Source organism: Procambarus clarkii, chromosome 18 (assembly GCF_040958095.1).
Source record: "Procambarus clarkii isolate CNS0578487 chromosome 18, FALCON_Pclarkii_2.0, whole genome shotgun sequence".
Taxonomy (NCBI): Eukaryota; Metazoa; Arthropoda; class Malacostraca; order Decapoda; family Cambaridae; genus Procambarus; species Procambarus clarkii.
The window spans coordinates 27,376,295-27,391,498 of record NC_091167.1 but is presented as its reverse complement, the minus strand read 5'-3'; positions in this window follow the sequence as shown (position 1 = coordinate 27,391,498).

Below are 15,204 nucleotides of genomic sequence, written 5' to 3'. Positions count from 1 at the left end.
AATAAGATGTATGTTTTAATGTACAGGAGATAAGTTATTAGCAAAACTGTTCTGAGAATGTGAGAAATTTGCAAGTCCTGGTAAATGTGTATTGAATATAGTATTTATATTTACTGTCTTATTATGTTTGATCTCTAAGTAGAATAAATAGGGTAGGATTGATCAAAGATTACTCTTAAAATTTTTGACATCCTACCCCTTATAGGTCATTTTTACTGTAGAAGTTTGCTGAATGGTTTTTTTAAAACTTGGGCTTGTTTTATTACATATAAGATATGTCACATTAACATTTATTGCGAATGATAAACTGTGTGAAAGTTTAGAAGATATTAAGGTATTTAGGATTGGGTGTATGTGAGAATATTAAAATAATTTGTCTGAAAATATGTGAAGTATTTGCTTGTTCCGGTACTTCATAACACTAGATTATAAGCGGATAACCGAATTCCTCAATTAATCACTGCCTGTTTACTGTTATGTGTTGCTTTGTCTCCAAGAAAGAGACGGCACTCAGGAACCCGTACCTCGTAAATATGTTTCAGGGAATGCCACACCATGATGGGAGGGCGTGGCTTCTTAAGAATCATTAAGGTGAATATTTGGCCTTCTGCTTGTTAAACACACACAAAGTTCTTTGGAGTACTGTATGCATGGTTTCCTATTTTATTTAATGGAGATTCATATTAGCTGTTGTAAAGTTATGACTGAGATGTTATTGATGAGTAAATGGTTGTCCTTGCATGCAGGTGCTCAACAACCTGTAAATGGCAGCTGTCTTTTGGTGTCACTCATAGTCACAAGTAAGATCTGAAATGCTATAAAAGAAACAATTTGGCTTAAGTCAAGGTTCAGTGCATATTTATGGTACAGTTCAAAATTCCAGGTTATTTCCCCACCACCATCCATATCATATCCTAAAAGAATGTCAACTCAAAAAAAAAAAAAATAACACTTTTGCATTCTGGGCTTGCACACACCAGACTACCCCAAGGTGGCCCGGGGATTTCCCGTGAGAGCGAGGCAACACTGAAAAGAGAATGTGTATTCTCTTTTCAGTTTTATCACCTCAGTTTTCATTATACGTCGTTCATTTTGGTATCAAAATGTTCGCAATAGATTTCCCTACAGGAGTATATGCATATGAGGTTCAAAAGCCCGGCATGCCACCCCACACCAAACCCAGAAATCGGCTGAGCATTACTCGTGAGCGAGCAAGAGCAATAAAATGTGTATACTCTTTTTCACTTTTGTCACCTCAATTCTCGTGCTACCTCTTTTGTTATCAATTTGTTTGCAATAGAATTCCCTACAGGGATATATGCATATAAGCCAAAAGCCTGGCACGCCCCACCCGCAGCAAAGTCAAAAGTTGGCCAAGCGTTATCCATGAGCCAGCACCCATTGGCGCACTCGCAAATGTATTTATTCTTTTCAAGTTTCTCACCTCAATTGTCATTGTATGTCATTCATTTTGGTACCAAATGTTCGCATTGGAATTCCCTACAGCAGTATATGCATATAAGGTCCAAAAGCCAGGTGCACCTCACCCGCAGCAAAGCCGAAAGTCGGCCAAGCGTTACCCTGTGAGCGAGCACCCATTGGCACACCCGCAACACCTGCTCACAAATATATTTACTCTTTTCAAGTTTCTCACCTCAATTTTCACCTCAGTTTGCAATAGACTGGAAAGATGTTGGCACACATTAAAACCAGTCCCATAAAGATAGGATAAAAACTTGAACTTTAACAAATATTTTAATTTTGAACGCCACCTACGTCCCTAAGGAACATCTACAGAGTTATTTTTGGCTGTCATCTCCGTCCCTAAGGAACAAAAGTGTTAATATAAATTGTACAGCTTTTGTGGAAATGGTAAAGGTTTTCTCTTATGTACCCAGTATTGCCGTGAAAGGAAATAATATACAGTACGTATATGTTAACTATTTGTGGGAAATGTTAGTTGATGTTTGGTGCTGTAAGAGCTTAGTAATTTGGATTCCAGTAACCTGAATCTCTTGAGAAATTTGAATGAATTAACATTCAGGTTTTTTATTTATTATTTTTTTTTTTTTTATCTTTTGACCCGAACAGGAATTTGAGAAACCCAAATAAATTTGATTTCTTGACTTCTCAACTTGAAAAGAAATTCGGGTTATTGCGATTTCTGCTGAATGAGAACCCCAAATAAGTTCAAATTTATTGAATTTTAACATTCCTAGTTAAAAATGAAACATCCAGGAACTTGAATGGGAGGATTTATGAGCATAAGTATTTGTGTGCATGCAGATATCATTGTAAAGACAAAAACAACATTAGTGTATAGAATCAATAGCCATCAAACCCTACAACATCAATTGCTATCGATGAAAATTTGGCTTTGCTACTCTGCTAAATTAGTTGTTAACAAATATGAATTATGATTAACAAAATCTGTCACCTCCCTGACCTCACCACACCAACACCTCCCTGGCTTCGTCCTGCCTTCACTTCCCTATCCATGCACCATCTTCACCTCCCTGATCTGACCTGACCTTTACTTCCCTTATCTCGCTCCTCCTTCACCTCCTTGACCTCACCCCCACCTTCACCTCCCTGACCTCACCCCCCACCTTCACCTCCCTGACCACACCCCCACCTTCACCTCCCTGACCTCACCCCCCACCTTCACCTCCCTGACCTCACCACCACCTTCACCTCCCTGACCTCACCCCCACCTTCACCTCCCTGACCTCACCCCCCCCCCCTTCACCTCCCTGACCTCACCACCACCTTCACCTCCCTGACCTCACCCCCACCTTCACCTCCCTGACCTCACCCCCACCTTCACCTCCCTGACCTCACCACCACCTTCACCTCCCTGACCTCACCACCACCTTCACCTCCCTGACCTCACCCCCACCTTCACCTCCCTGACCTCACCCCCCCCCCCTTCACCTCCCTGACCTCACCACCACCTTCACCTCCCTGACCTCACCCCCACCTTCACCTCCCTGACCGCACCCCCCACCTTCACCTCCCTGACCTCACCCCCCCCCCCTTCACCTCCCTGACCTCAACCCCACCTTCACCTCCCTGACCTCACCCCCACCTTCACCTCCCTGACCTCACCCCCACCTTCACCTCCCTGACCTCACCCCCCCCCCCCCTTCACCTCCCTGACCTCACCCCCACCTTCACCTCCCTGACCTCACCCCACCTTCACAAGGTCAGGGGAAAATATTGCAAATCAAATGCAATATCATTCATAGATAACTGGGAACACTTCTATGGAAGAAATTACATTTATGCTCGGGATGGGGTGCATCTTTCTAGGGCTGGGGGTTGTTGCTGTTGCGAACTCGTTGGAACTTGTGGTGGGAGGGTTTTGTTTGGGTTTAAACTGTTAGTAGATAGTGGTATGGGAATTGATATGGAGAAAGGAGGTAATAAAAGTATGTGTTTGTGGGAGAAACAAATTGGTAAAATGATCAGGGAAAGAGAAGGGCCTCAAAATAACAATACTGTAATTGGAGTTACATAGAGGCCACCAAACTTAGATAGAATGGAAGCAAAGCATCTATGGGATGAAATATCTAGAGCATCTAGGTCTAACAGTATTTGTCATGGGTGACATTAATTTGAGTGGAATAAACTGATTTAACAGAACAGGGAATAATGAAACAGAAGATTTTGTAGAAATAACTAACGATTGCTTTCTTATGCAACAGAATAAGGAACCAACACGGGAAAATAATATTTTAGATTTACTGTTAACTAACAGGGAAACACAAATTAATGACATCAAAATAGGGAGTGAGCTAAGGGACAGTGATCGCAAAGAAATCAGATTTAGCATAGAATAGAATAGATCTGTAGGAGAAAATTCTGTTAAAGTGCCAGATTTTTGGAAAGCTGATTTTAATTGCCTAAGAAATTTTTTGGGTCAAATAGATTGGAAAGTCTTGGGCATGGGGGGGTGGGCCGGTCTTGGAGCAAGACGTGAACCCAGCAATGGGTGATGTAATAAAGGAATTTCAATGTGGATTCAAAATATAACTTATTTAAAAAAAATTTAAATAAAGCACAGGAACGTAGTATGCCATACAAATTGAAAAGATAGAATACTAATGACCCAAAATGAATAACAAAGGATGTGAAAAACCTTATAGGTAGAAAGAGAGCTTAGAACAAAAAGATTATGAATGGGAAAGTCAGTTTAGAACAAGAATTCATATAACTGGTTTGAAATGTTAAAAAAAGAGATGAGGAGGGCAAAAAGAAACTATGAAGTTCACATAGCAGCACAAGCAAAGGCAAATTCTAAAAGGTATTTTCAGTTATATCGAACAAAGATTAGGGAAAGGATAGATCCATTAAAAACTGAGACAGGTCAGATAACAGATAACAATGAAGAGATGAGTAGTATTTTTAATAAATATTTTATCTGTATTTACTAAAGAGGAACTTAACTCTATGCCTTCAGCAGAACAAATCTATGTGGGTGGGGACGAAGATAGGTTGATTAGTTTAGCAGTTACCAGGGTTGATGTTATTAAACAAATAGTGAAACCTCAAACCAAACAAATCCCCAGGGGCTGGACAAAGTGTTTGCCAGGGTGCTTAAAGAATGCAAAGAGGAGCTTTGCGAGCCATTGTCTGTCATATTTAATAAATCATTAGAGTCAGGCAGATTGCCAGAGTCGTGGAAGGTTGCTAATGTGGTACCAATTTTTAAGAAAGGAGATAGATCACTTGTGTCAAACCATCGGCCAATTAGCCTAACGTCTATTGTGGGAAAGTTACTTGAATCTATAATTACAAATACCATTCATCAAGAAATGATTCACAACATGGTTTTACAAATGGCCATTCATGTTTAACAAATTTGCTATCATTTTACTCCAGCATAGTTGAGGCAGTGGTAATGCCTAAAGTGGTATAGTTGAGCATTACCTCACTATAGTGGTAAGGTTTGTGATGTTGTGTACCTTGTCTTTAGCAAAGCTTTTGATACAGTGCCACGTGAAAGACATTAAAAAGATAGAGGCTCATGATATTAAGGGTGCTATATTAAGGTAGATCAGTTCATGGCTATACCAAAGGAAACAGAGTTAGTATAAATGGGGTTAAGTCAGAGTGGGAAAAATGTTGTAAGTGGAGTGCCTCAAGGCTCTATCCTGGGACTTTGTTATTTATAATATATATAAATGGTTTAGAATCAGGTTTGAGCAGCATTATTTGCAAATTTGCCAATGATACAAAAATCGGGAGGGAAATAAACACGGAAAAAGACTCGCTATCACTTTAAGATGATCTAAATAGGGTTTTGAAATGGTCAAAAGATTGGCGGATGCAGTTTAATGCTGACAAATGTAAGGTTTTGAGGTGTAAGACACCTGGTGTTCTTCAGAGCTATATCTTGCTCTGGTTAAGCCCCAATTAGATTATGCAGTTCAGTTTTGGTCGTCGACTATAGAATGGATATAAATTCACTAGAATGCGTCCGGCATAGAATGACAAGGTTAATCCCCAAATTAGAAACCTGTCATATGAAGAAAGATTGACAAAGCTTAAATTACATTCTTTAGAAAGGCGAAGAATTATGGGTGGCGTGATAGAGGTGTACCAGTGAATGAATGGGCATAAGAGGATATTGGTAGGGTGTTGAAAGTATCAACACAAGACAGAACATGAAACAATGGGTATAAATTGGATAAGTTTAGATTTAGGAAAGACCTGGGTAAATACTGGCTGGACAACTAGCAATTTGCAAAATACAGTACTCCATTCTTTGGCATTCTCTTTAACCCTGGATAGTGCTTGGAATGGATTTTGAGTGTAGATGACCCAACCTTCTGAAGGTCATTTCAGGTTGGATAAAGTTTTCTTCAGTGTGTCTGCCTTGCCAGTTTGACCTGGTAGGGACATTTGAGATGATCCCTGCTGCACTACTGCAACAATTCAACCTGCCCTGCCTGTACCTGGTCATGTCCTTGGTAGAAGCAAGACATTGCCTAAGGGAGCAACTGAGTGCCTAGCTCAGGAAGAACCATTTATAGCCACACTTATTGCCTTTTTTTCCAGAATCTGCCAAAGGTGTATTATATAAGTAAGGTTGGTGGCAAGTCTTGTGAAAGCTATACAAAATACTGGATTCAGCTGAAAACTTTGAAGATTTATGGTTAAAGTCGTTTATTCCACCAAGATGAGAGATGGTGTTCAATTTAAGTTTGAAATGACATTTTAAAGGTGTATATTATAATCTTGCATTTAGTGTTTTTTATCACTGTTTGTGTTCCTTTTATTTGTATTGTGGTGATATGTTGAGGTTACCATTAGTGTGTTGCAGGAAGTCTGGTCTTGCACCTTAAACGTTGAACTGTTCAATAAGACGAGTTGCCAAATTTAGGCAAAAAAAGGAAGCATAATACAGTAAGTATAAATACTAATGATAAATGCATGAAAGAGATTATGCTTATATAATGCTGTACCCCAATAATTTAATTAGTCTGGTTTTATTACTTATCTGAAACTGACAATAAGTTTTATGGCTATAAAGGTTAATTTTGAAATAATGCAAATGTTTTTTATGCATAACAGTAGAGTACTGTACAGTATTGTTAAAATATAAATTGTATTATGTGATATGATCTGTTTTTGGTATTGGGAAGAAAATAACAAGTGTCATGCACTAATGTGTTCAAGTAAATCTTTTGTAGAAATTACTAATAGCATTTTCTTTTGTATCATAATACAGTACAGTGCAGTACATTACAAATAATTCTGAGAAATACAATTTTGGAATGTGTTTAACTGCAGATAGATATTTTTGAATGAGTATGTGTATACAAGAGTTGTCAGTGAAAGTATATGCTTTGAGCTTTAAAATGTATTGTAAAGCAGTGAGCAGCTGACAAATTACAAGTCAGATGAGGACCAATAGCTGAGGCTGCTCTACCTCATAATCGTTTGGGGATTCAGGCAAATTAAGGCATTTTCTCAACCCTTGCTGTGTCTTACTTTAAGTCAGTAAGAACACAGAGGCGGCACTGTACATCAGTTAGTTATGTACAGCTGTTTAGACAAACCAGTTGTAGTTCCGTATCTTCAGATTGCTATCGTTTAATCCCATTTCATCATCACGTTGTGTACTTGTGTGAGCTGTTGTGAATTTCTATTGTATTTGGTATAAAATGTATTGCTAATATTTTTCAACAGCAAATGTTTTACTAGACACTTAATTCAAAATACATCCTGATAGAATTTTAAAGCTTAAAAAAATTCAGGAAATTGACATATAGATTTGGTCATCACTTGGAGAAAGAATAGGCTCGGTGTTGTCAAAGTAAAGTACAGTACAGTAAGATATTGGGAGTAATTATGAAGAGAGCAGTGTAGTAGGGCTTCTTATTCAAAAATTTGTTAAATTGGAAACATAAGATGATACAGAAATGATAAATGGCAATACTGTTACTGAATGGGGCATCTCTGAAGTTGCATCTCTGAATAAAGAGGCTTTAAGACCTTTAATTTTATTCTTTACTATTACATAAATAGCCATTGTTCTGACATTAAAAATGTACCAGCCATTTAAGGATTACTAGACTGAAAGATCCTTAACATTTAGTTATTGCAAGGATAACCATTCACTAATCACCGTTGTGTTGTTTTAGTTGATATTGATCACGCTTCTCCCGTGGCGCCTGAAGGACGTCTTTCCCATGATCAGGCGCTTCGACATTTTTGTGTCTGGAAATTGTTGAATGTTTTGTTTATTAAGTATAGTCATATTTAGGAAAAATTTGAATTTTTCATAGTAGTTTATCTGAGTTGCAAAGCCATTGATTTTTTCCAAAAATAGTTTCATAAATTAACTAATAAAAACAGGTGTACTGATGTATCGGTATTAATGGTATCGACCTATTTTTTACGGTATCGGTATTGATAAAATTTTACGCAATACTTCAGTACAGTACTGTTTTCTTTGTTTTCCCAGGTTGGTACAGTTGTAATGCTGAGAACTATGTTTTGTATTGGTATTGGAGTATAAGTATTTGTCAAAATATTGGTGCTGTATCAATATATCTTTACTGTAAATAGCTGACACAATCTCATAAGACATCTTATGAGATTCATACGCAGGTCTTACATCCAAATGATGCTAAAGAGCTTCCCATGGTGCATAAGGGATTAAGAGCATTTCAGATCAGATTGTCATATTAATTTCATAATTTTTTAACCACAAAACTATTTATTGACTGAAATGACTCGCAAAACTCACTTATGTATAGAGAGGTTAATTTACGTCCTACACCCAATTTTCTGGAAGGGCTACCTTCGGAGGCCTCCACAAGCTACCCACTGGTCTTTATAGTTCATGAGCACTTACTGGAGACCAGTACAGTACCAAAATCTGGCCTCATCTGTTGAGGGAAGGAGAGCCTCAGGATACTAGACCACCACAGTAATCCAAAGGAAAAAAGCACCAGGAAGGTAGAATTCAACAAAAGCGATTGCATGGACAACATTGATATGTAAGCAAATGATACACTTCATACTTAGGACCAGCCACTAGTAAGCAATACCACCACAACCAGATGGCAGCCATGGTCACCACCAGATGGTAGCCATGGTCACCACCAGATGGCAGCCATGGTGACCTAATGGTACAGACCAATTAACCTAGTCATCCATGTGCCTGGTGTTTTAAGTACTGTGCCACTCTCCAGGCTTAATCCTCAGTTAAGCATTGGTTTTCCTTTAGGACTATGTCCTGTGTAGAGGCCTGTGCTTGTGTTGGCTTTTTCAGGCTTCACATGCATATATTCTGGTCTTTCTGATAAACATTTTGTTGCATGTGATAAGAGTTGCATTTCCTAGTGGTTTGTCCGTACTTGTCATCTTGTTTTTTCTTCCTTTGTTTTTTTGTGGAGCATCATTTGATGCCTAATGCTGTTGCTTCCTATTGTTTGCCTTTGGCAGATCTCTTTCATTAACTTTCATCATTGATGTTTTGTTTTTGCAATTTCAGAGGTTGTTTGATGTATTCTTTCACCTCTGGTCTGCTCATTCTGTTCCTGAGCCTTCTTGGTCTCTGACTCAGGTGTTTGTCTTTCTTGCTTTCATCTCTCTGTGTGTAACCTTCAGTCTTTTTTGTTGGCCCTTGCTTCTCTTTGTTGGACTAGGGTTCAGTTCCTTCATCTTCAGTGGTCTCCATCCTTTCTGGCAAAGAATGAGATGGTGGGTTTTCAAAGGGGCCTTTGGTGACTGAGGCTTGGTTTATCCGGTTCAGGATTCACTGTTTGCAGCAATCTGCCATTTCAATTTTAGTGTGCAACTTGGAATGATGTTGTGACGTGACTTAGTAGTGTGACTATACTGGACAGATGGAATGTGGTATGCACTTCGCATTAAAAAATTAATGCTGCATTGGCCTTTGCAGTGTGAAAATTGCACTGGAATGAAGGAATACTCAAGCAAAAAATTATAACACTTTACTCTAATATCAAAATGAACAGATAACATATGAAAAATATACAACACCCATAATTTGACATACTTGGCTAGCATACAAGCAAAATAATAAACACACAAATACATATACAAAGTTAAGTTAACACAAAAAATAAGGGTGACACTGAAAGTATGTACATGTTACAACCTAGACACGAAGCAGCTGTAGGCAAGCATCGCGTTGAGGCAGTAATGTTCTTTCCCTGAGCACCTGAGATAGAGTGCTGAGGTGATTGAGGTTATGGGTATTTATATCCCTGCTGGTGACGTCACATCCTTTGTCACCGGAACAAGGAGCTGACGGCGTAACAGTCGGTTACCTAGATGTAACAAGGAACCGGCAAGTCTTGCAGCTGCCACCTGCCTGGCTCTAGAGCTGGGTGGAGGGTGTATTAGTGGTGATGTCCAGACATTCTTCTGGGTTGAACTCCATACTGGTCGTAATAAGCAATATGCAGTGATGAGCAACAAAGGTAAGAAGGAAGAGGTAGTTTCCTCTGCTATGCTGAGGAATTATGTGATAATGTTTATTGAGTTGATGTGTCTGGTTCATTGTTATAGTGCTTGGATATCTCAGGTTGTCTGCAGGGTGGTTAGGTTTAGCCAGGCTGTCCTAAAGACAACAAACATCATGGGTTTGTGGTCTGTCCACAAACCCATGATGTTTGTTGTCTTTGCTAATGTGATCTTGGGCAGATATTTGGGTACCTTGTTTTTGGTACCTAGCCTGCAGCTAGAAACTTGATTAACCCTTAAAGGTCAGTTATCATATGTTAATCCCTGGGCCAATGCAGGTATTGTCAGTTGACCTATTTCATGTGGTCTTTGGTTTTATTTTTGGGCAGCTCGTGTGGTACAGCCAGGACTGCCATCTGGTGTTGAACGAGTGTTGCAAACTAGTGATCATTTCTGGAAAACAAGTATGTGGTTTGTCAGGGTTACCAGTGTTTTCTATGTAGATGCATGTTTTAGTTTGCCTTACCTTTCTGGTGGTTTTTTTTCATTAGATATGATTTGATATATGTATTCTTAGACTCCTCTTACCTTTATTGAGGGGAGGAGTTAGAGTCTAGTACTGGTATCTGGTAGACCTCATGATGCACAAGAGCCTGGTGGAGTGCCTAAGGTTTGGGGTAAAAAGGAGAGTAGCCTGGGAAGCCACCGAGGGGACCCACCAGAAAGAATTGTTTCATTATGTTCATTGCTGGATTTTTGTAACTGGTTTACTTGCAAGGTTTATATTCATTTTTTATAGACGTGACAATAACGTCATTCTTTAAGTAAATAATAAACATTAATTTTAATTAAAACTAAATATTGTACCTAGCATTTTCCTCTGTTCTTAAAGCGAGATAGGAAATGTCTGCCTGGGTGTGGAATGTTCATGCCACTATTGAATGCATCTATTAGTATGTGTGACCTCAGTGTGTAGAGATGAGTGCCACATTAATAGTCACTTATTCAGATTTTGGTATTTTATTACAGTCACAGATATATCATAACTACTACTACATAAATGTTTTTTATTGTAGGTGTAGTTCTTTTTTTAACTTTTCTGAACAAAGTTTATATTTTGTCCCCAATGAATCCCTGGGACAGTAGCTCCGGAGTTAACAAGGTTTAATTTGCTAAAACACTCAACGGAGGTCTTCTAGGGAGTTTGATGAACATTAAGAATATTCAAAGTTACAGTACTGGAATCTGGATAAATTTGTATTTTAAGTTTGGTTAGAAAGATTGTCTTAAATCTAATTTTTTACACACAATATATATAACCAAAAATATTGTATGGTCATGTGGTAGTCACGAGTTCTCAGTGTACTGTACTAAAACACTACTGTACAGTAGTTGCTTTATTTATTAAAAGCAACTTTAATAAATACTGTACTGTAGTGTATTTTGAACATTTTAAATTTCTTGTTTTTTAATAAATGCAAAAAAAAATGAAATGGTGCATATTAAGTACAAGACTGCATTTGTAAAAACTTTGATTTTCGATACCATACCATATTTAAAATAATTAGCACAAATATTTGGAGGAAAATACTTTGTTTTCTAAATTGTTATAAGTTTGGAATACTGTATATTTATTAGTAACAGGATGCAGAGAATTGTACATTTATTAATGAAAACACTTTGTAGTGACTAATATAAATGCTGAATAACAGCCGAGTGGCATGTCTCAGTAGTGTGTTTTGTAAAAGGTTATTGTGTACCGATATTAGTTTGCCGTGTTTGACCAGTGCAATTTGACAGGTGTGTTCATTATTCTCAGTCATTTCACATTTATGTAATAAATGATCAAGTATTAGTGTAGGATTGCCTGGGAAAACCAATGCTGTGTCATAACTAATCCTAAGATGTTAAATCTACCTAGCAACTAGTGCTCTTCCAGATCTCTCTCTATGTAAACTTGTTTCCTAATGCTGAATACAGAAACATTCATGCTATGCCATCATTTTATTTTATGTAAGTTAATATTTATATTTGTCTTTACAAAGGAAAGGGTACTTTTTGTTGAAGAATGGTACCCGGCTTAATGGAGCTGCCACTTAGACGTGTCTCCATCTACATGGCGTTGTGAATGTTATGTTTGTATCTCAATTGAAGCATAATGTAGTAAAGTTTCTATTTTTGTATGTTTGCTTCCTGGTCTCACTGAAAAAATGCTCATGTATATATCAGCTACTAATAATAAGGTTCACATTGATGTAACATTGTCTTTTTATTTCCAGCATCCAACAGTTATCAAATTTGTAAATTTTTGTATTGCAATCCCGTGCCCCATTTACTCATAAACAATCAGTGTGAATTCACTTTGGTTACTGGAATTCTGATTACCGAGCTCTTGCAGTATTATACTTTCATTTAACACTGAATATGAACCTTATTATGGCCACAGATTACCTACACAAGCCAACATTACTGAAAAGCTACAACTGGATTACTGCAGAAACTTTAAAAGTACAACTTACAAATCGGTATTTTCCAGTACAGAAGGAAATAAAACATTAAAGGTATATTAATGAGTATATTTGACAGGGAACTTAAACATTCAATATACATGTCAAGTTCATTAATATGGATATCACATTCCTTAACATTATGAAATATTACAAGAATATAAATCTCATTTATTTTATACTTTAACAAATACTAATTGCTATTTAGTTCAAGAATATAAATGTCATTTAAACTATATATTAACAAATGCCAATTTATCTAAGTTACAAAATGTTAACAATACAAAATATTAGCCAAAATAATTCACTTAAAAATACATTTAAGGCACAGCTGTATAACCCCTAAAACTCCACTGACTTTCGTGCCACAAGAGGTTCAACGTTATGCACATGCACCGAAATAACACCGGGCACTTCTCACATATTCATACATTTTAGGAAAAATTTATGGCAGACGAGCTATTGGGAATATAAAATATAATGGAAAGATTTGATGTGCACTCGAGATATTTAAAATATTATAACTTCACTATATAGTTCAGTACTAGTATTTGTATCAAGAAACAAATATAATAAAAAGATAACATTTTAATTCAAAATAAGCAATGGACTGTTCAATCCAAAAATACATAACATGCCTCCTGACAGTAGCTGGTGAGTTTATTATTCCAGTGTAGACGTGATAATCTCGGAAAATAAAGGTTGGTTCTAAAATTGCTCTTTTTTATGTTCTGCTCAACAATTGCTGCTGCTCATTTATCTGTTCAAAATGTGTCACCAACCCTGTCTGGCCAAGAGGATAATCTTTAGTTGTGTTGGTTGAAAGATCAGTGTTACTTATCTTATAAGGAATGCAATGTATAATGTACAATTACTGAAATCAAGACCGAGATGCTAGCTAACAAGACTGAGATTCATATCAACACATTTAAACAATGCCCTTTTTTTTTTTTTTACTTTGAGAACATAAAACATAACTGTTACAAACTTAAAAAAAAAAAAAAAATAATCATGTTCACATCACAAATCACAGAGAGAAATGGGGTACAAAAGTAACATAATCCTTAAATATGTAGGAATAAAGATACAGGAGATTATAGCAAGTACAGTACAGCCACATCATCTTTCATACAATAAGGGTTTATAGTATTACAGAACTGCTTAGTTCTGTTAGTTAGTAATAAACTGCATAAATTACAGAATTTACTAATATATTTGTTGAATTAAAATAGTGAAAATTAAAAATGTAAATACTTTTGGCAAACATTACAAAGGTTACAGGAAACCTCCATTTTTGGCAGCCATCCTATTTCCATAGATAATGGCAAAACTCATTACTTTACCGGGATCACCTGAACTGCTCAAATTATATATGTTGTCAATTTTGACATAGGCATTCAAGGTACATACTGTATTTGTTTACAAATGTTAATCCTTACTTGTGCAAAGATTATATCAATTATGTTGGATAATTTGCATCAAATATATTATGTTCCAGATTTTGAATCTGCAACGAAGGGCATTCTAATTACTACATCTTACGTCGACATCATTTCTTTTGAAAATTGTAAGAGAATTAATAAACCTTTTGGTTACCAAATTGTGGTCATCAGTAATTCTCAAAGGTAATTATCATAGAACATTAACTTGCTACACACGAAAATCATTACACGAGTTATTATTTTACATGATCCCCTATGATTTGTCTGAGAACCCACATTATATCCACAAATAAATGGCAGATTTGATGAACCAAGCCTTGAAATAAAAATATACCGGTAAATAAAACTTGACCTGGTCAGCCAGACTGTGCCGTCTACAATGGACTGGAATCTGTAACCACAAACAGCCTGGCGAATCAGACTGCCAACCAGGCGGCTTCATTAGAGAATTGGCTAGAGGCAGTGACCACCTCAAGGTAGTCTCACATTAAATCTATTGATATTTTATACAGTTTAAAGGAATAATGATCTAGTACTTAAAACATGGCAAAATATTGTATTATGCTTTATAACACACTACCAGGCTACATAAAGTCATGGTATCAGGTATACTATGTTAAAACTTATCCTATTCCATCCAAGACTTGAATTTTAATATGGGTTAAATTGTACTGCAAATAACATACTAAAAGCACAAACAATCCATATAAAGTGCTATGTGTTTATCATCACACCTCCATCACCCCACACCTTTATTGGCTGCAATATCTCATAACCCACACTCCTGCAACTCACGAGCTGGGAACAGTATCAGCTCAGAGAAAAAAGGAGAATATAGTTAAATAAGTATACAGAATGTTAAACAAATGAAGAAGATATATATTTTTCATCATTCATACTAATATATATATATCACTAAAGATAAAAAATAACGACACGCCATTAATCATCCACAGAAGCACTTTACCACTGCATAAGATTACCATAGATGTACAGTGAGCCATGTTAAATTTACATGCAGTGCAAGTACAAAATTATGTATTCCCTGCCACCTTACAAACTGCTTCCACACAAATCGTGCCTTTTACCATTTCCCAAGCATGGTTCATACTAAAGCCAAGCTGATGCAGAAACACACTAATAATTTTCAAAATACAAATTTCACACAACCAATACTTGTGGCAGTGTTTACCACACAACAGAGCAACAAACTCTGGCAAATAAGTTTATCCTGAACACTATTTTAACAGCTTATGTGTATGAATGCCTAAAATTTCCTTAAACACAACTACAACTCTGGAAATTGT